The sequence below is a fragment of the Mauremys mutica genome, chromosome 8, assembly GCF_020497125.1.
Source record: "Mauremys mutica isolate MM-2020 ecotype Southern chromosome 8, ASM2049712v1, whole genome shotgun sequence".
Classification (NCBI taxonomy): Eukaryota; Metazoa; Chordata; order Testudines; family Geoemydidae; genus Mauremys; species Mauremys mutica.
The window spans coordinates 34,431,937-34,454,928 of record NC_059079.1 but is presented as its reverse complement, the minus strand read 5'-3'; positions in this window follow the sequence as shown (position 1 = coordinate 34,454,928).

Below are 22,992 nucleotides of genomic sequence, written 5' to 3'. Positions count from 1 at the left end.
AGAGTCTGAACAGCCTCAGGTCCCATCAACTTCCTTTAGCTGAGGATACTTAGCCTGTTTCAGGAGATGCTCAGCACTTCTCAGGATTCAAGCCCTTTGTTATGAATGTCACTGTACAAATCCATTTTGGAGATGTGAAGAGCTAACAATTTGCCAAACAATTACATCAAGCCAGCTCCCTATTGGTGCCAAATCTGTCCACGGTTTCATGTGTAGAACCTCTCAGAGGGCTGTCCTCTAGGGTAATGGGAAGCTTGAAGGGGCCAGTTTTTGAGCCATGTCTTCTGGGTGCCCGTTAGACAGCATTCTAGGGAAATGTTTGAGGTTCATAGTTCTCAGGCAGATCCTACATGTGCTATTGTGAGTTGGATCAGTGACTTTTAACTGAGTTTACCAATTTCTGTTTCCTATGTGGAAAGACTTTGAGTCATATTTATTTCGAGTTCTGCTTCCAGCAGTACCTTGCTTTCACTATTTATAGGCACTCTTGAATTCACGTGCACCATAATAAGCTCCTTACAGGGTCTGTATTTCACATTTGATGATTATTTTTGCAATTTCATGATTATTTTTTGAAGTGTGGGCCATACTGTGCAAAATAGTCTCCAATAGTTTCCAACAGTCGGTTTGTGCTTTGACATTTTTTCTGTTCATATTCATGTAACTACTCACAACCAAAACTATTCCTACCTTTCTTTTTTTTTTCAGTCTGTGCGTAGTTCTATTGTGTTTTAGTCAGTGCTTTGGAAGCATAAAAAAACTGGGTGATCTCAATCCATTTGAGTTTGCGTTGACTGAGATCTTAGTCTCTTTGTTAATCTCATAATATTATAGTAGGGTGCTTTGACTACTTTAATTCTTCAAAATGTTTCTTTTGCCACTCTTCCCATTTCCATTTTGTCCTGTGTTCAAGCAGTATTCTAAGTGGAGAACTTAATTGTGGCAAATTAGGGATTAATTTTTTTAATATATTCACATACCTATGAATCTCTGTAAAGCCTCCTTTTTTGGAATCTATTTGTACAGTTGCCTCCATGTTTCTTTGATATGATCAAACTCCTTTATTACTGAATATGTGTCCTAGATATCTGATCTCATTCAGCCTGCTTAGGCATTTGTTCTTGTTCAATTTCAGGTTGTTTTCTTTGGCATTCTTCAGAACATTACTCAGTCTCTCATTGTGGTGTTGTCATTTCCATTGTAATTAAACAGATTATCAATATTACTTCTACCTCATCCAGAGCCTCAAAGATCTGAGACATAATGCTTTGGTTCACTTCAGATTCTGAGTCAGTCCTGAAGAGGAATGAACATAAGAACATAAGAAAGGCCGTACCGGGTCAGACCAAAGGTCCATCTAGCCCAGTATCTGTCTACCGACAGTGGCCAATGCCAGGTGCCCCTGAGGGAGTGAACCTAACAGGCAATGATCAAGTGATCTCTCTCCTGCCATCCATCTCCATCCTCTGATGAACAGAGGCTAGGGACACCATTCTTACCCATCCTGGCTAATAGCCATTTATGGACTTAGCCACCATTAATTTATCCAGTCCCCTTTTAAACATTGTTATAGTCCTAGCCTTCACAACCTCCTCAGGTAAGGAGTTCCACAAGTTGACTGTGCGCTGCGTGAAGAAGAACTTCCTTTTATTTGTTTTAAACCTGCTGCCTATTAATTTCATTTGGTGACCCCTAGTTCTTGTATTATGGGAATAAGTAAATAACTTTTCCTTATCCACTTTCTCAACATCACTCATGATTTTATATACCTCTATAATGTCCCCCCTTAGTCTTCTCTTTTCCAAACTGAAGAGTCCTAGCCTCTTTAATCTTTCCTCATATGGGACCCTCTCTAAACCCCTAATCATTTTAGTTGCTCTTTTCTGAACCTTTTCTAGTGCTAGAATATCTTTTTTGAGGTGAGGAGACCACATCTGTACACAGTATTCAAGATGTGGGCGTACCATGGATTTATATAAGGGCAATAATATATCCTCAGTCTTATTCTTTATCCCCTTTTTAATGATTCCTAACATCCTGTTTGCTTTTTTGACCGCCTCTGCACACTGCGTGGACATCTTCAGAGAACTATATCATGGCTTCATATATCTACTGAAGGAGGAGTTGGAGTTTCAAAGATTTGACTGTCTGTATGGAGGCAGACCTGCCAAACCCTTGGCTTTCATCTAAATTGAAAATACCCTTGCATTTTGAAGTCTAGACATGACCAACTCAAATGTTCTCAGAGGTAACACAAGTTTAAATGCAGAAATTACTGTCAGACTGCCAAATACTTAAGTAGGGTCAGTCTCGGAGCTCTGTTAGAGCTTTTGGTGACTCCATTGAGATGACATTTTAGTGCCTCTGACATGGTTCAGAGCAGGAATGTGTGTATCTAGTGATTAAAGTCTGAACTCCTGGGTTCTAGGTCCAGCTCTGCAAGTGACATGCTGTATTGCCTTTGATATGATACTTAATTCTTCTGTGCCTCAGTTTCCTCATCTGTAAAATGAAGATATTAATACTTTCCTATGTCACATGGTGTGAATTACAGTGTTGTTGTAGCTCTGGGGACCTCAAAAACTTGTCTCTTTCACCAACAGAAGTTGGTCCAATAAAAGCTATTTACCTCTCCCACCTTGTCTCTCTCACATTGTTGTGAAGGCTAATTGTTTGCAAAGCACTTTGATATCCTGGAATGAAAGTTGCTATGCAGAAGTATGATTATTATTATTGACTTGCCGACTATTTTGTTCTATGTGTCTGTCTGTGTCTGTTCCTTGGGCCAAACCTAACTGAAAGCTGAAGTTAAAGAATACATGGCTCAGCTGAAGTTCATCAAGTGACCCTATCCCTGTATATAATTTCACCAAATCATGTGGAGTGAAGCAGTTCTGCTGGGCCAGCTTTTATCTACTCCATTACTCAGTTACTTCGCCTTTTTGCAAAAATGGCAATGTGGTGTTATCCTTTTTAATCTGCTCCTGTGGTGACTGTGCTGCCTGTACCAGGGAGTGGTTTGCTTGTAAAGCAAAGGAAGGAAAAGGACTGATGGCACAAGAAGAAATTTGTTTTTAACAACTTGGGAAAATAATTTGAAAAAATACATAATATTTCTTCTAAATTGGGCTTATGAAGGTGTTGAAAGACAGTCCAGCCTCTTGTTATACAATCTTTGCACATAATTAAGTGTAAATGATGAGGACAAGAATTCAACAATAATGTTTAAAAAGAATGCAGACCAGGGAAATCCTCACCTTTTCCAGTCTTTTAAATACAGTATTCTCCATCTTCACTTTCCTCAGTGTGCTCTGTGAATGGTTTGCATATATTAAACAAGTGCAGGGTTCAGGATAGTGGTGCAGTGCGGCGAGCGTAGGGAGGTCATTTGGTTCAATGTGGGAATAGGGGAACAGTAGGATAAATTCTGCTTTCCATTGCATCAGTATAAACCTGGACTAACTCTACTGAAGTCATTGGAGTTACTCCAAATTTATATTGGCATAAATATGAGCAAAATTTGGCCCAGCACATCTCATTTTCGGAGTGAACAGAGTTGGCACTGTGTGCTCGCTTTAATAAAGGAGATATTGCTGGTTCTTGCCAAGCATGTCTTTGGAACTCTCTCTGTGTAACAAATCCAAGTTTAAAATGTTATTGTTACCTTTCTTTGCTGAGCAAAGCTTTTTTTACCCTGCACTAAGTGTAACCTGTTCTGATGAAGGGCGGTGATGCCAGAATGCTAGTAGACTCATGCCACCTTCATATGAGTCATGAGTGTGTGATTGATTACCTGAAAAGTTCTGCACTAGTTGTACTGTATGGAGAGTTTTTCTTCCCGGCTGAAAGCCTGTTAGAGGTCAGAGAGTCCTATAAACTGTTCAGAACTTTGTGGGATGGAGGGGAGGGGTAAGTGTCACTACTTTTGGAAAGAGCTTGCTAAGCACATTCTGAAAGGATGAAAAGCTTTATTCCTGATTGAATTTTGTTTTCTTTGCCAGTTCACCCAGTTCTGAATATGATGTATTGATTGTGTGTAATACATGCACGGTAAATGCATGATCTAATTGCAGAAACAATATTAATTTAAGTAGTCTGTCCCTTTTACAGACTTTCATTTAAGAGGGTTCCTCTGTTTTATTAAACTAACTGCTAGCACAGTACTGTGTGTGCATTCTTCTTTTCCATCTATTTCTTTCACTGGATCATTTTTAATGTATTTTTTTTGCATTGGAAGTTTATTCTTTTAACTAAATTATCCTTCTGTGACTTTTTAGTGTCCAGAAAATGTGTGTTAGGTCATAAGGGTTTGTTCTTTAAATAGGCTGTGTCTACACTGGCAACATTTGAGCCTATAATTCTCAGTTGGTGGAAATGTATCAGTGATGGATTATGCATCCAAATTTTCTTAGTATGGCCAAGTCCATAGAGAATAATGTGGTCTGAGTGAGCACTGGACTGGGTGCCAGGAACTCTTGGGTTCTAATCTTGACTCTGTCACTAACTTGCTGCATGGTTGTGGGCAACTCATTTAACCTGGGTTTCCTTATGTGTAAAATGAAGGTGATCATTCCTATCTCATAGGGAAATTCTTTAGATTGATTATGTAGGGCCAGATTCTGCCATCCTTATTTGTGCCTTAAAAGGGCTACAGCAGAGCTCTATATCTGGGTCTTGGTTTAGAAATGAAAAATTGTTTTGTGTCCTCAATGCAGATTAATACTGGAGTGTTTTTAGAAGGTAGGATGATCAATTTAGGAGTTATTAAAAACAGAAATTTGTATCTCTGATAGCTTTGTTATATCTCTGTGGAATTAATTAACTCTGCAGACAATACCTGAAGAGTCTGCAAGCTTCTAAAGCCAAAACCTTGTCTACACTAATATTCTTCTTCAGACTTCCCATTGTCACACTCTCATCTTGAGAGTAGCAATGGGAACACTAAATGGCTGCCAGCATTTTAACCACTGTGCCATCTAACCCATCTTAGCACCCTGGGCCAGGAACAATGACATCCTTCTGCAACTGGTTTCTCGTCCTCCCTGTCATCCCCTCTGGCCATAGGGTGGATGACACAGTCAGAGGATGGGTCCAAGTACCGGGGAGGCAATACGTGTGAATCCCAGAAGGTCTGTCAGACCAAAAGATATGGCCCAGGGACTTAAACTCGGCAGACACAATTTCAGCTACCATCTCTGTTTCAGCTGATCTTTGATTAGATGGTTAAATCTTTGAGGCAGGAACTGTTTTTTACTTGGTGTTTGTACAGCACCTAGCACAATCCTGACTGGGATTTTTCTCCTATGCCCTCTCTATCTCCACCTTTCTCCACTGTTGTGGGTAATACTTCCCATCACTCAAGCTCCCACCTTGGAGTCATCTTAGACTTCTCCCTTCTCCCCTCACATCAGGCCCTTACCAATTCTTGTTGCTTCCTTCATGGTAACATTTCAGAAATCTGACCTTTCTTTTCTATCTTAACAGACAAAACATGCATCCTCCACCTCATTAGTTCACCCTCTTCTGCTCTGGCCTCCTGGATGTATTATTCTCTCCCTTGGCCTCCTCTCTTATCCATTCAAAACACAGTTGGTTTAATTATCTTTCTTGCCCAATCAGACCACATCATACACCTCTCTTAATTCCTCCACTGATTATCCTTTGCCCATCATAACCAGTTCAAAGTTTGTATCCTTCCCATGAGGGTCCTGCACAATTCGGCTCAAGCCCATATCTGTGATCTTGTTTCTTATTATATTCTCCCCTCCCCCACTTCCTTTGCTTTACCAACATACCAGTCTCAATGTCCCTTTTGTATCCTGCTCCCAGTCCTGTCTTTGTGCCCTCTACCATGCCACACGAGCGTTAAATGCATTCTCATTTCCAGTGTGCTAGCCCACCTTCCTTTCCTTATTCAAATGACTCCTAAAGACTAACTTCCATGAGGCCCACAAACACTATCTCTCGCTGGTCAAATGTCTCATCCACCTGAATGTAAATGGAAGAGAAAGAAGAGGGGGTGTGCTCCCCACATTAGCTCTGCAAGAACTGAATTTGGCTAGGTGGGCCCAAACAGCTAGTTAGGCTACAAACAGGAGCTTTAGGCTGGAGGCAGTTAATTAGAGAGAAGCTGACCTGTGAGTGGAGCATCTACAAAAGCCAGGAGGCTGGCAAAAGAAGGGGACAGGGATCTGGGAAAGACTCCAGAGGCAAGTTGCCTAAAGTTACTCCCTGGGAGGAGGGAGGGAAGAGATTGGCAAACCCATGGAAGTGGGGAAGGAGAGGAGGTATGGAAGTGACACAGGGAAAGGCAGCAAGGTTCAGGGAATGGACCATGGCAGCTGTATAGAGGGTCCATGAGCCAGAATCTGGAGTAGTGGATGGGCTTGGGTTTCCCTGCCAGCCACTGCAGGAGTGGCACTGTGAGGCAGTGAAATGGAAGACTACCTGAGACTGCTGGAGAGCAGGAATCTTGATACGCTCCCCCTGGAAGGGGAAACCACAATACTGACCTGGTCAGAGGGCTGAATCATGAAGAGGACAACTACTGTGCCTCCTGAGACAAGAGAGGGAATGCAGAGGAGAAATAGATAGGGTGTAACTGCTGGAAGGGGCATCAGTCTGATGGAGCTAATCCCTAGAACTGCCAGCAGGTGTCGCCATCCCACAGTGAGAAGAGCAAATCTGTCACAATTGGAGAAGGAAGGCAGGATGGCTATAAGGGGTCAATCACAGACTGTGTCTGACAAGAACCCTGAGGTGACGGGCAGAGAGAGACTGTGAGGGGGTTGAACCCTGCTGTAAGGGGCTAAAACAGAGAAAGGGGATGTGGATGCCAGAGATGTTGCTCCCACAGAGGAGAGCTGAGATGCAACAGGGGTGGGTCCATGCTAATGTGGGGACAGATATTGGAGAACCAGCAGAGATTGTGGGAAACCCAAGTGTATTTACAAGACTGTATAATGTAGGTAATTGGTCATCAGCAGAAGCTGTACAGAATCCTGCAGGAAAGAAAGGAGAGACGTTGTAAGGGCCAGGAATGGGAAAGGCGCTCCAAGACTAGGAGACCAGAAGCCCAGCCCTGAAGGTGCTATGGCTGTGGGAGCAGAGGGCACCTGAAGAGGGAGTGCCAGTATTCAGAGGGAAGCAAAGAGGCTTACCAAGAGCCAAGGACTGAGATGGAGGGCCCAGAGAGCCCCACCAAATAAGCAATTGGGCCAGAGGAGGACATGCTTTTGATGTGGGGAAAAGGGTCCTATAAAGAGGCATTGCCACCACAGGGAAAAGAGACTCATGAAAAGGGCAAGGGACTGAGGTGAGAGAGAGAAAGGAAGAGCCAGGAGGCCATAAGGAGCCCATAAGAATGGCAGAGAAGCCGAAGAGGCAAGTAAAGAAATGTGAGGTGAAACTGGGGGGAGGAGAAAGTCCCTGTTTTAACTACTTTCCTCCCTGGGTGGGGTCTAACACTGAGGGAAAAACCACAAAACAGTGGGGACTCAGCTCCTGGGAGCCAGGGTGCTGGAGGACTGGGTGGACCAGCTGACAGAGCTGTCCGGCGGTCTCTGCTCGGTGTCCCCGTCAGGTTCCCTTTGTTTAGCCCTGTGACCTCACTCCCGTTCCTGTTATTTCATTAGTTGTCCCCTGCAGTTATTTGGTATCACGGACCTGTGGAGTCTCCCCTTAGGCTGGCGGGAGGTCCTTTAGTAGTGACACTTCCTAGATACCAATAGGACTAGCTGACAGAGAAGTTAGCTGTGGAGCAGGAGGCTGCACATGCCCTGGAGCTCCTGTGGGAGAAACTCAGAGGTGCTATGGAGGAGCAGGACAGGTGGCAGCTGATGGTCCGAGATCTAAGACAAGAAATGAACGACTTGAGAGCCCAGGTGTGGCAGGTATGGGGTAGGTGATTTAGAATAGGAGAATACTTGCAGTTGTGAAGGGGAAGGTTTGTGATGGGGTGTGCTCTCCACACTTGCCTTGCAAGAGCTGAATTAGCCCAGGTGAGCCCAATCATCTAATTAGGCTACAAACAGGGGAGCTTTAGGCTGGAAGCAGCTAATTAGAGAGAAGCTCATCTGTGAGGGATAGAGAGGGCTTCTCCACAAGCCAGGAGGCTGGCAACAGAAGGGGTGCTAGGGAAGGAGTCTGCAGTCACTCCCTGGTAGGAGGGAGGAGTGTTTGGTGGCTGCAGAGATGAGTTGCCAAAAGTTATTGCCTGGGAGGAGGGAGGGAAGAGATTGGTAAACCCAGAGGAAGCGGGAGGGGCAGGAGATATAGAAGCAATTCAGAGAATGGATCTTGACTGCTGTGCAGTGGGTCGGGGAACTGGAACCTGGAGTAGAGAGTAGGCCTGGGTTTCCCTGCCAGCCACTGCAGGAGTGGCACCATCAGGCAGTGAAGCAGAAGATTGCTAGAGAGCAGGAAGCTTGATACGCTTCCCCCCTGCCTCCACCCACCCTGGCTGGAAGGGGGAAACCGCAATTGTGGCCTGGAGTCACAGAGAGGACAGCTGCGATTCCTGAAAAGAACTGGATAAATTCATGGAGGTTAAGTTCATTAATGGCTATTAGCCAGGATGGGTGAGGAATGGTGTCCCTAGCCTCTGTTTGTCAGAGGATGGAGCTAGATGGCAGGAGAGAGATCACTTGATCATTGCCTGTTAGGTTCACTCCCTCTTGGGGTACCTGGCATTGGCCACTGTCGGCAGACAGGATACTGGCTGGAAAGACCTTTGGCCTGACCCAGTATGGCCGTTCTTATGTTCTGAGAGTAAAAGAAGGGCTGTAGAGGAGAAACTGACTGGGTATAACTATTTAAAGGGGTGTTGGCCTGACTGAGCTAATCCCCAGAACTGCCAGCAGGCAGCACCATCCAGCAGTGAGTAGAGCGAGCCCATCACAGGGTTATCAAATGTTGTCTTCCTCTGCACAGGCACCGACTTTCCAGTGTGCTGGGGGTGCTCAACCCCTGGCTCTACCCCAGGCCCCACCCCTACTCCACCCCTTCCCCCAAGGCCCACCCTCGGCCCCACCTCTTCTGCCCTCTTCCACCCCTTCCCCCTCCACTGAGTGTCCTGTGTTCTTGCTCCTCTCCCCTCCTCCTCCCCCCGAGCCTTCTGCATGCCGTGAAACAGCTGGTTGCGGCGAGTGGGAGGCATGGGGAGAGGGAGGTGCTGATTGTTGGGGCCTGCAATGAGTTCCCCTCTGATGGAGAGGAGGGGAAATTCACTTTAATAGAATTGACTTTGAGGCTGCCAGCCAGATGCTAAGCTGGAAACCCTGGTCACTGCTATGACCTGAATATAAAGTAGCTATGAAACTACTAGTCATGGAGAAAAGGCAAATAAATATATTTTTAATTCCCAGAAGAATTAGTAAAGTGATCTGCTTGTTCTGTCAATATATATTAATGTGAAAATGCTGCGTTTTTAAATGTTCCCATCAGCTCCAAGTCAGAGAGCCTGAAGGAATAAAATATCCAAACAACCTTAACAGCAGCCTTTGCTGTACTATATAGTATGTTTCCTTAAAAAGAGCCAGGAGAACACACAAACCCAGCCAGTTCTTCTTCCTAATCCCAGGGTTTTCCCTTCTCTGCTTTATTTTTCTAGCCATCCCCATCCAGTCCTTGTTTTCACTCAGATAACACTGCAGAGCTTTCCACATCTTCTGGTATAAATCTCATATGCTGGATCCCTTCCTGGGACTGGTGACTTCACTGTAGAGTCTGGGTCAAAACTGTGCCATCAGGAAGGCCTTTATTTCCCCTCTCAGCTATAAACCATCCTTCTCTAAGGAATCCTGCTTGGAAAGAAAATACCTTGATTTAAAGCCCAGCCCGAAAAGATTGTGAGTGCTCTTTCCTTCATGTTAATTTCAATGAGCGCTGACAGCACTCAGCCTTTGCAGGATCAGGCCTTTTAGCTCTAAAGCTGAATATACAATTGCAAATAGTTGTCCCAGGCTTGTTACAACTGAAATTAATAGCAAAACTCCCATCCATATCAATGGGAGCAAGTTAAAAACAATAGTCTCTAGACTCGCTTACAGTTCTGTATGACTGAAACCTATGTAAGCTATGCCCAGTATTGTTTTGTTTATCCAGTTGTCATCCTTCTGTGTGTAAATACATCCACATTATTTAATAATAATTATTTTGAATTTGCTTCCACATCTGACAAAATAATAACTTTGCTAAAAGAGTATAGAAAATAACATAGTAAACCAACAGGGATTTCTGTTACCAGAGAACATGAGTGCAAATCTAAATGAGATGCTAAAAGGCCAGGCAAGCAGATGGCTGAGTGACATAAATGTTGAACAATTTAGGTATGTCTAGTAAAGTACAGCTTTCTAATGTGGTGAGAATTGTGTGTGTTGGTATGTTTAAAATCAGTGTTCTGGGTTTTTTTTTCTTGCCATAGCTCCAGAAATTCAGCAAAATGTAAATTTTCACCTGTTTGTATAAATACATAAATGATGTTTTTCCTTTCCTGACTGTTATAACTGCAGTTAATCTAATGTTTTGTATATAGAAACACAACAGAGGAATAATCTAAATAGCTTAAGTGTTCCCACAAACCAGCTGGTAGATAAATAAGTCTTAAAGAATGAATTTTATGGAATAGTCTCATCAACAAAAGTAGATCTAAGAATTGCACTGAGAGGGTAGGTCTTCACTACAGAATTAACTTGTGCTCTTACCAAGGGTTTAGTCCAGTGCTTAAATTGTAATGAAAGAGGTGCCAGGGCTCAACCAATTAGGTGCTGGAGCTCAAGCAATTTTTTTACTTTCATAACTGACCAGGAGTGGAGGAAGTGCCCTAAAAGTGAAGGGGCCACAGGTGCCCAAACCGTGGCCCTGCCCCACTGTGCCACACCGCCCCTGGGCCCTCACACGGCCCCTCCCCCCCGATCCCACCACCACTCACTCCTCTCTGCCCGCTGGTAAAAAGTGGGAGGGCCATGCCACCTGACCATTCCAGTGCCCCTGTAAGTGACACAGCAAGTGTAGAGGTTCTGGGGCTCAGCCCTGGCAATGCCTGGCACAAATTAAGCACTGGTTTAGTCCTCCTGCTCCTCCCATCCCCACACACAAACCTTTAACTCAGGTTTGGAGGTGCTCTGAACCTGGGCTAGCTTATCTGGCTGAAGGTAGGGGTTAGAGCCCTGGCTGTACTTTAAGTTGCTCACTTTGAAGTGTAGATGCAGGCTGTAGCCCTGGTTATTTAACTTGGGTGCTGATAGTCCTCCAGTGTCTTCCCACAGTTCCCTGTGGGCTGCATTGTAGTGGGGTTGGATTTCAGTAGAATGACATACTGGCACTTTTGCCACATGGAGGATACCATTTTGCTCTCAAAATGGCGACGTCCATATAGCGTGACCTTACACGCACTATGTATAGTTTCTGACTTGACTTAATGTGCTTTGGTGTTTTAACTACTTAAAATGTGTCTCTGCCAAAGAGGTGATAGCTGGCAGACCGAAGACTAAAACTGTGTGCTATTGGTGGACCACAGAGGGAGAATATAGGTGCAGTTGCCCTGCACTGACAGTGTCACCCACTAGTGACACCAAAATGAGGCATTGCTTATGGTAGGTTGTGAAGATCTGATTCTTCCTCTTCTTTCTTCCATGAGGGATGCAATAGTTAACGTTAACATTTAAATGATCATCTTGGGGAATCTCCGCTAACACCTCTTTGAAACAAATGGGGCAGTTCACTCTTCTCAGAGCTCTTGTTTCAGACTTTCATGACTCCTGAAAACTCTTCTGCATTAAGCTACATTCAGTACACATTTTCTGAGGTTTTCTTCACAACCATAATGGCTAGAAACTTACTTTTAAAAGAAAATGAAAGATAAAGTTTTGTAGAACACCATAGCAGCTTCACAATGCTGTCTGTATGCCAAACCACCATGTTCTGTCTGGCCCAATCCAAATCCTGGCTGAGTTCTAGATCATTTACAGGATCAGAATCTATCCTGTCTTCCCCAGACCTAACTGAAGACAGAATTTGAAGGCAAAGGGGTTTCACAGATTAGGTAAAATACCCTGCAGAATCTTAGAACATAAGAATGGCCATACCGGGTCAAACCAAAGGTCCATCTTGCCCAGTATCCCATCTTCTGACAGTGGCCAATGCCAGGTGGTTCAAAAGGAATGAACAAATAACCAAGTAATCTGTACCCAGTCACCCATTCCCAGCTTCTGGCAAACAGAGGCTAGACACATCATTAAACTCTCATCTACTACATTGATGGGAGCTATAGAAGCACCTAAGTAGCTAGAACATGATGCACAAGCCAGACTTGTGCATACAGCTTGACTTTCAGACCCAGGTTGAGTTTTCAAGGCTGACAATTAGAACAAATTTATTTTTACTTGTAAAATCAGCAAATTTCCTTTAGAAGGCATTGAGGGAAAGTAAACACAGAATCTCCAGTGCCATTTTTAAAGTCACTTTTCAGAGCAGCACATTTTAAAGCTTCTGCACTACTCTAATACACTCAGGAACCCCGTTCTTTTCTAGAACAGCCATAAATGAAGAGCACTGAGCTAGAAGATGATTAACACCTGATTCCCACCTATTCTTTGTGTCATATTTACCCTCACAGTCCTTGGCATGTAGAGCCTGTCCCTGAAGTTACTGCAGTTCATCATTCTGCAGAAGTTACAATATGAAGAAACTCAAAACAGTACACTGTGTGGATGGTGCATAAACAAAGGTTTCTTTCTTTGTGATGAATGTGCAGTGCTAGCTCTGATGCTAGAATTTAAGAATATTCAGTGCTGATTTAGAGCACTACAGTGAAATAATGTCTTTTTGTTCTTTTAGGGCCTTTAGTTTTGTTTCCAAAATGTTGGCAGATACCGAGTGTTGATTAAACAACCAAAAGGTTATTATTCCTAAGGACAGAGCTAACTGCAGCATGTTCATTTAGTTTCTCTCAAACGAACATGGCTGTGAGGTAATGTGGCAGAACTTTGTTACATTTATCAGTATTGTACCAGTCATTACTGGAGCAAAACAAGAGAGGAGCTTTATGAATCATTCAGGACACTAGCTCCCTTTACCCAGAGTGAACTATGGTGCACAGTGAGAGAGTAATTGAATAACGCAACTGTAAACAAGTCTTCATATTTGCTGATCTATTATTTGCCAATTTTCAATGGCTAGGTTGCAGAATGCATTTAAAAATAAATGTTATGTTGAAAACTGAAACTCAAGGCAAACATAACCATAGCCCTCATCCTGCAAAGGGATTCACATGGGTGAACACTGACACCCATGTAGAGGCTCATTGGCTTCATTGGGACTCCAAGTAGATGTTAGGGTCCACCTCTATGGATTCCTTTGCAGGACTGGGCCCTAAATTCCCAGAGGAATCCCTACAACACAATCATCAGACTTTGTGGGTGATGTGACATGCAGGACTTCTGGCCAGAAAAACAGTGAGATTTCAATGATAGTACCTTATGGAGCTGGTACTTGCATTTGATTTCTAATATACAACATTAATCCTTTTTAAAGGTACAGTTTGGAGGGGAGCTGGTCACTTTTTATGTTTTTTGACAGTTTATGGAATATATATAAATTATAATGTAAAAATGTAATACCTATAACAATAATTGAATAGGTTTCAGAGTGGTAGCTGTGTTAGTCTGTATCCGCAAAAACGAGGAGTCCTTGTGGCACCTTAGAAACTAACACATTTATTTAGGCATAAGCTTTCGTGGGCTAGAACCCACTTCATCAGATGTATGAAGTGAAAAATACAGGAGCAGGTATAAATACATGAAAGTGTGAGATCAGTCAAATGAGATTAAATCTATTAACAGCAGGATACTAAGGGAGGAAAAATCTCTTTTGAAGTGGTAAGAGAGTGGCCCATTACAGACAGTTGACAAGAAGGTGTCAATAACAGTAGGGGGAAATTAAGTTTAGGTTTTGTAATGACCCAACCACTCAGTCTTTATTCAGGCCTAATCTGATGGTATCCAGTATGCAGATTAATTCAAGTTCTGTAGCTTCATGTTGGAGTCTGTTTTTTTGTTGAAGAATTGCCACTTTTAGGTCTGTTTGTTGAGTGACCAGAGAGATTGAAGTGTTCTCCTACTGGTTTTTGAATGTTATGATTCCTGATGTCAGATTTGTGTCTATTATTCTTTTGCGTAGAGACTGTCTGGTTTGATCAATGTACATGGCAGAGGGACATTGCTGGCCCATGATGGCATATATCACACTGGTAGATGTGCAGGTGAACGAGCCCCGGATAGTGTGGCTGATGTGGTTAGGTCCTATGATGGTGTCCCTTGAATAAATATGTGGACAGAGCTGACACCGGGGTTTGTAGCAGGGTTTAGTTCCTGGGCTGGTGTTTTTGTTGCGTGGCGTATAGTTGCTGGTGAGTATTTGCTTCAGGTTGGGGGGCTGTCTGTAGGCGAGGACTCAATATAAATATTCAATATCACTGAATAATTATCCAGGACGCTCAAACATCATCATATCACCATTTTAAAAAGATATTTAATAAGTGCTTAAAATAGTGGCTACATCATTCAAAGAAGGGATTAAAGCCTTAAGGTCGATTTGTATTTATTTGTTATCTTTGCACTATCTAGCTGCCTATATATTCTGCAGAGTGCTGCTATGGATAGTGAGGGCTCTAAAATCTTTTGGATGATAGGCACTGTATATCCTGAAAGAAGCTTATTCCCTTCCCTCCCGCAACGCCCATTGTGTTTCAGCAATATGCCTAGAGGCTAGTTATCTAGTGCACAGGATTTACAACCATCCGAACGTAACATGCAGGCACTAGTTGAAAAGGTGAGAGGCAATATCATGAAGAAGACCATGCACGCAGCATCCAAACCTTGAGATAATGTGGCTTAGTCTAATCGTTAAAGGAAGGTGTTTAGAAGGTCTGGAAATATGGAGAGAGGGTCTGAAAGAGGAAGATGTGGAGAAAAACATGTGGGACCTGAAAGAGAGTTCTAGAAAGCTTCAGATATAGGGAAAGACTCTGAAGTTGAGGAGCCTGACAGAAGCTTTAAAGATTGTGTTGTGATAAATCACAGAAATCTTGGGCTCTCAGCCGAAGGGCTGTGAACCCCAGAGGGTCAGACTCGTGAATAGGTTTCAGGTGGGTCACTGCCACCATCCTTTTCTTTCTGGCTAGATGCGAAGGGTTCCTGAACCTTTTTTCTGTTGTAACATGGGATATGGAAAAGCTTAAGAAACCACTGTAATAAATATTTATATTTACACCTTTGTACATCTTTTTTCTATTTATTAGATTCTAACCTTTTCAGGGCAGGAACTGTTTCTTACTATACGCTTGAAAAGAGCCTAGTGCAATGGGAGATTGATCCTGGTAGAGGTTCCTAGGTGCTACTATGATACAAATAATAACAATGCATGATAAATTGTAATGATACTTCTGGAGTAGTAAGACTTTATCTAATAATGCATAAGACCCTATTAGATTTGATGGAGTCATTGGCATCAGGTCAATATCTGTTGAAAAAAATAGTGTGTGTGTATATATAGTGTACGTACATACATACATATGTATCTTCACAACAGGCAGTAATAGGACCTATTGTGACAATTCTCATAGACATCTCTTTGGAATTTTTAAAAATATGCAAAACAAAGTTAATAGAGCACTTAAGATCAGACTAGCCAAAGTGCTAGAGAATGTCCTGTAGGGAACACCCGTGCATTGACAGGCGGATGGTTAGGGCAAGTGGCAGAATGAGTATTAGCTTTAACTGTTAGACTCTAAATTTTGTGACATAAGCCAATAAAACCAAAAAATGGGGGATCCAGTCCCCATCTAGTGTGAATGTGTGTAGTTCCACTGAGGATCTGGATGGAGGGAAGAGGGGTTGTGAGCTAACTTTTTTTTAAAGTGCTTACATCATTATAAAAGCATTTTAATTATAAAACTTTTAATCCCAATTTGTAAATGGACATTTTCTCTTAGAAATACCCTGCAAATGTGTCAACAGAGAAATATGCCCTATTGTATTTCATTTATTACAATTTACAGGCAATGTAGCTGGGATGTAGTTCCATCTAGAAAGAAAGGAATCCAAAAAAGCTGTGAAACAGCTCCCTGTATTCCTTTGGGAAATGGCACAGAGCTTTCTCCTTCATTTAAAAGAAAACAACCCCCCCAGGCTTGACTATCGCTACTGTGATTCAACAGCTGCTGTCTCCTAGCCAGGTCTGATTTTCTGATTGGCCGGAAGGACTTTTCAAGGTGTGTCTTCTGACAAGACGCTGTTGCAGTTTTAAGGATATTGATGGACTCTGACAACCACCTTGAATGGTAAGAACTATTGTATATATTCTCTAATCAATACAGCTTTATATTTATGTAATTGATGTTAATGTTTTAATAAAAAATTGTTAGGCATACCAAGAGTTTTTCCCAGAGCTATTGTTTATCTATGTGCAGATTTTACAGATCAGAGAATTTTAAAATCTTGATTAGATTGCTTAGCAAGGGCAATTATTCTGCAGCATGTCAGCCTGGCTTTTAAAGTTCTGAGTCCAGCAAAATCTAAACATGTAATATGACAAGGTGCTGTAAAAATCTACAAGGAACTAGATAACATTCAGTGTTATCTACTTCCTTATAATACTCTTTTTATAACCATAGCGAGATTTTTACTTTGTCTTTCTCTTTCATAGAACTTGCATGTACCGTACACTTTGGAAGTCCACTAATGCAGCAAGACATTTCCTAATGTGTTTTATTAAGGGTAGTTCTTTGCAGTCGTCTGAATTTTCTGACAAATTAGGGCAGCAGTCTGAGTCATTAGGAAAAGATTGAGGCACCTGAAAAAGTGAGGTTTTTTACCCACAAAAGCTTATGCACACAACAAATCTATTAGTCTTTAAGGTGCCACCAGACTCCTTGTTTTTGTGGATACTGACTAACACAGCTACCCCGACAGGAAAAGAGAAAAATGCATTTTATTTTAAGAAGTCTTTTCAGTTGCCTTTGAAGAAATTAGAGAGAAGACTGTAGAAAAATGTTTGTTCTTTATGTGTTTTGGTTCTATTTAAACTTTACTATCAAAGGACGAGGATGAAATTATCAGTTTGAGAGAGAGAGATACAGACACATGCAAAAGATTTGAAAGATGTAAACTTGTCCACGTTCATGTAAATGTTTGATCCGATAATGTTAGAGTACAGTAAAAAGGTTTTGAAAAGGAGCAGCTGTACTGACCAGTCAGTATAATGTCTACTTTTCCCACTTTGACAGTAGCATAGCTTTAGAGTAAATTTCACATGACTGTACTTGTTTCTGCGCTCAAAAAATTTTGTTGTGCTCATAGGCATCATTTTCTATGCGACGTATAAATATGATGATGTACTGAAAAGTTGTTTGGGTTTTGTTTTAATGCAATTTGCAAATCTGAGGGGGTTTTTTTGTTTTTGAGCAAATCGGTATCCGTAAAAAGAAACACAAACTTGTTATATTAAAATATGCAAACTTCAAAATCTTCTTTAAAAGCAAAGAGAATTATTCAGACATGAACTCTGCCCCTGTCTTGATTATGATAGCAAGAGCTAGCGTGTGTTTGGTTCCAATGTTTTTACCTGCCTGTCCAATTGGGGGCATCATTATGTGCTTTAGAATCCTATTCTTCCTTTCCATGTCCATAGCTTTGCTCTGGCACTGATCTTACCACTGAGAGAGTGGAGTCTTTTTCCCTGCAGTGTAATGATGTTCATCTGCTGACTCTAGTGGGTGCTGGAGTGCAAATGTATAATAACCCCCAGGGAAATAGTATAATGTAGTTCCTCTCAACCTTCACTTGCCTTGACGTGCTTGACCTGAGGTTATTCTGACTTGAGCGCCCATTACTGTAGTATCAAGCCAGCCCTGCCTCTAGAAAGAGAGCAATACATTCTTACATGATCCACTGGGCTGCTACCACCAATGAATGACTTTAAGTGTGAGAATAAACCTTTACAGTTAACTTGATGCAGGCTGCTATTGTAGCTTTTGCTGCTTTTTTGTGTGATGAGGCACAGCCTTTAGTTTTATATGGGTTGGTGGCTGTGGTTACTGGTTCTGTGTACCAGGATGTCATCTAATTTATTTGTATTTAGCTGGAAAGAGCATAATTGGGGAAGTTACTCAGTTTGAAATGCATTTACCACTTTATGGCAAGACCCTGGGATGTGATTATTTCTTGTTCTCTGACTTTTTTTTTTTTTCATCTGAAAGACTTTAGGATCCTCCCACGCCTTTCTGGACAAGGGGAACTGAGGCAGATTATCTTTGGAACTCATCAGACCCACTCAGTAGCTGATAAAGCATGTTAACCTCACTTCCAATTCAGGAGCTTAGTGGTTTGCCTTATCAAATGATTTGGAACAGAAATTGTTCTTGGGTTTTTTGCACAGCAAGGCTGAATGCTAGAATCAGGCTGACCTGCCTAGGTGGCTTCAGAGAGACAAGGTGGGTGAGGTAATATCTCTTATTGGACCAACTTCTGTTGGTGAGAGAGATGGTCAATTGACATCTGTGAAAGATTGTGACTGCAGTGCATTTATACCTTTAACCTCATATGATTAAAGAAATAGTGTACAAGATTTAGAAAAAGTTGGTACTTGTTCTTAGGTCTGTTGGGGCAGGTTTGTGTTGGTCTCTGGATGATGTATTCTCTGGAGCTAGTTTTTGTGTCAGTCTTCTGTGCTGGAAAATCCTCCAATGGTTTACCGTCATCACTGTGGCTCCAGAACAACCTCCTCCTGACCCCAGCATGGCGGGGGAGGGGGGGGGAGGGGGAGGAGGAGAGGGTATGCCTGTACTCTAGCCTTCCTCAGCTGCCAAAACAATTTTTGGGAGCCATTGACAGCACAGTATGGATCAGCTCTATGGCCTAATTCATGCTAGGGACTGTTCTAATACAAAATCAGCCCCAGGATCAGTGTGCTGCGTTCACGCTCCTGTTCTCATTTGTACTCACTCATGGGTGGCGGGTGGTGGTGGTTGGTCCTGCCCCTTCTGCCCAAGGCCCCGCATGCTGGAGGCCCCAAAGCTCCCCCTTAAAGGAAAAGGCCTGGGGGGGGCCCCCTCGACTGGAGGAGCCCCGGCCTGCATGCCCTAGCTTGCCCCCCCGATCTACCACTTCCAAGCACCAGACCGAGCTGCCCCCCGCTCCCAAGCGCCAGGCCAGCCCCAGCACCACCAGCTCCTCCTGCCCCTGAAGGCTCCTCCCCCAAGTCACCGGCCCCAGGAGCACGGCGAACAGTGGGGACCTTTGGGGGTGAGTGGAGGGGGGGAGCCACCAAGGCCCAGTTGCCCAGCAGCGAGTCAGGGGCAGCGCCAGGGAAGGCACTCCTGCATGGGTACAGCCAAAAAACTGTCCTGTTAAAAGTACTGGCTGAAGTTTTATTTTAAACAACCTTTAATCTTGTGTCCATAACTCTTTTGCTAACCGTATACTGCAGGCATTTAGCCTTCTAACTACCTGATTTGTTGGTGGCTAGACATCTAAATGTAGTCATTGCTGTCTTCAACTAATTACATGTTCAAGTTTGTACTTGCCATTGATTGTGTGCACAGAATTGTAAGCAGATGCCAGGCTGAGAACCCTTTAGATATTTGGCCTTTTGTGTCCTATAAAAGGGTGTGGTGTGTGGTGGTTTTTTTTGTTTGTTTTGTTTTTATTGAAGGAAAATATACGTGAGTCTTGGAGCCTTTTCTGTCTTTCATTTAAAAAAAAAAGGCATATTGTTCTATTTGCTGCAGTGGTGTCATCAGATTAGTGCTGATCTCTTAACTAATGTCATTTGGTTTTCCTTGATGCGAATCAATCTAGCAGAGCAATATTTTCTGACTGAAGTGTATTTTGTAATTCAGTAAACATTAAAAGATTAAAACAGTAATTATTGTAGAGGAGTTAGCTGAAACTTAGAGATGGGTCTGAACTAAAACATTGGCTATGAAACCTGTTCAACTCTAGGGAAGTTTGGGTCTGGATGAAAACTTCATGTCTTGAATCCATTTCTAGAAACTATGGGTCAAATTCTGCTCTCAATTACACCTGTACAATTCTATTGAATTCAATGTGTGTGAGCAGAATTTGGCCCTACAAGTAGCTGCTCCTTCAATAAATTTAAACCTTTCTTTTGGCTAGTTATGAAATCATAGAATATCAGGGTTGGAAGGGACCTCAGGAGGTCATCTAGTTCAACCTCCTGCTCAAAGCAGGACCAATTCCCAACTAAATCATCCCAGACAGGGCTTTGTCAAGCCTGACCTTGAAAACCTCTAAGGAAGGAGATTCCACCACCTCCCTAGGTAACCCATTCCAGTGCTTCACTACCCTCCTAGTGAAAAAGTTTTTTCCTAATATCCAACCTAACCACCACCACCCCTGCAACTTGAGACCATTACTCCTTGTTCTGTCATCAGGTACCACTGAGAACCATCTAGATCCATCCTCTTTGGAACCACCTTTCAGGTAATTAAAAGCAGCTATCAAATCCTGCCTCATTCTTCTCTGCTGCAGACTAAACAATCCCAGTTCCCTCAGCCTCTCCTCATAAGTCATGTGCTCCAGCCCCCTAATCATTTTTGTTGCCCTCCATTGGACTCTTTCCAATTTTTCCACATCCTTCTTGTAGTGTGGGGCCCAAAACTGCACACAGTACTCCAGATGAGGCCTCACCAATGTCAAATAGAGGGGAATGATCACATCCCTCCATCTGCTGGCAATGTTCCTACTTATACAGCCCAAAATGCTATTAGCCTTCTTGGCAACAAGGGCACACTGTTGACTCATATCCAGGGCCGCCCAGAGGATTCCGGGGGCCCGGGGTCTTCGGTGGCGGTGGGGCCCTTCCGTTCCGGGACCCACCGCCAAAGTGCCCCGAAGACCTGCGGCGGGAGCCCCCCGCCGCCGAATTACCGCCGAAGCGGGCCCGCCACCGAAGCGCAGCCCGGTCTTCGGCGGTAATTCGGTGGCGGGGGGGGGTCCCCGCTGCGGGCCTTCCGGGCACTTAGGCGGCGGGTCCCGGAACAGAAGGGGCCCCCCGCCGCTGAAGACCGGGCTGCGCTTCGGCGGCGGCGGGTCCCGCTTCCCCCCCTCCCCGCCCCGGCCCCGCCCCCGGTCCCGCCCCCGGCCCCGACGGGTCCCGCTCCTCCCCCCCGCCCCCGGTCCCGGCCCCAGCCTCTTACCCGAGCACGTCTCCGGCGGGGCCTGAACTCCGTCCCGCTCAGAGCCACGTGGTGAGGGGGCGGGGCTGTGAGCTCCACGCCGAGCGGAGGCAGCTGCCCCGCCCCCTCCCCACGCCGCTCTGAGCGGGGCGGGGCTCAGGCCCCGTTGGAGCTCCCAGCCCCGCCCCGCTCACCACGCGTCTCTGAGCGGGACGGAGCTCAGGCCCCGCCAGAGACGTGCTCGGTAAGAGGCTGGGGCCGGGGCCGGGACCAGGGCGGGGGCGGGACCGTCTCTGAGCGGGGCGGGGCTCAGGGGCCCCGCCGGAGACGCTGAGGCTCCAGGAGAGGGGCGGAGGCGGGAGCCTCCGCTCTTCTCTTGGGGGCCCCTGCGGAGCCCGGGGCCCGGGGCAAATTGCCCCCTTTGCCCCCCCCTCTGGGCGGCCCTGCTCATATCCAGCTTTTCATCCACTGTAACCCCTAGGTCCTTTTCTGCAGAACTGCTTCCTAGCCATTCGGTCCCTAGTCTGTAAAAGTGAATGGGATTCTTCTGTCCTAAGTGCAGGACTCTGCATTTGTCCTTGTTGAACCTCATCAGGTTTCTTTTGGCCCAATCCTCTAATTTGTCTAGGTCCTTCTGTATCCTATCCCTACCCTCCAGCATATCTACCACTCCTCCTAGTTTAGTGTCATCTGCAAACTTGCTGAGAGTGCAGTCCACGCCATCCTCCAGATCATTAATGAAGAGATTGAACAAAACCGGCCCCAGGACCGACCCTTGGGGCACTCCGCTTGAAACCAGCTGCCAACTAGACATGGAGCCATTGATCACTACTCGTTGAGCCCAACGATCTAGCCAGCTTTCTATCCACCTCATAGTCCATTCACCCAGATGAATATTTTTCCTTGTCTTTGGGAACACTTACAGGACGTGTGAGGTCATACACACCTCATGAGATCATCCCAGAGGAACTAACAACACTTCACTATACAATCTGCAGGTCAGCTGAACACTGCAATGTTATAACTGTGACCTTCAACCAGACTGTCTAGATTCAAGAGACAATTTCAGTTTCCAAGACTGCTCAGTCCTCCTGGACACTTTCTCTGGAATAATGTATGGATCTTTTGTGGTGTATTGTTCACTGGGCAATGAACAGAGATTATCTGATTCACTTTTCTTAGTTCAAATCCCAAGAGAGATACTATAGTGCCAGAAAGGAAAGATCAGTACTCTTTCCCCTTTCAAATCCCCTCATCATTATGTTTGCTACAGCAGTTCTCTGCTACATGCATTTTGTCAACAATAGAACCTAGAGGCAGTTTTGAGGAGTTTGTATAAGTTGAGTGATTTTTTAATAATAGTTTAACACTTATAAAGTAAATATCTTTGTGCCTCTCTTTTGGTAATTAGTATATTGCATCTCATAATGAGAAAATTGTTATTGATATCTGATGGACTGGTGAGCCCTCGATTAGAGGATAATTTCTACCATAGATTTACGTATGGGTCCTGAAATGACTCAGGAATCTGATCCTGGAACCGCAAATCCACCCGCAGTAGGTACAGACATTTTGTGGCAGGCCAGCGGCCTGCTGGGAGAAAGTTATTTCTTTTTCCTTCCTCCTCTCTCTCTCTCTTTCTCTCCCTCTCTCTCTCTCCAGCTTTGAGAGCAAGGCGCTTCTCCTCGAAGCAGGCCACTGCCTGATGGAGGATATGGCGCCATTGGGGTAGGTTGGTGGCTTGCTTTTCTGAGCTTGTGATGTCCACATCAGTTTTCTTAAGATTCGCTTTCAGT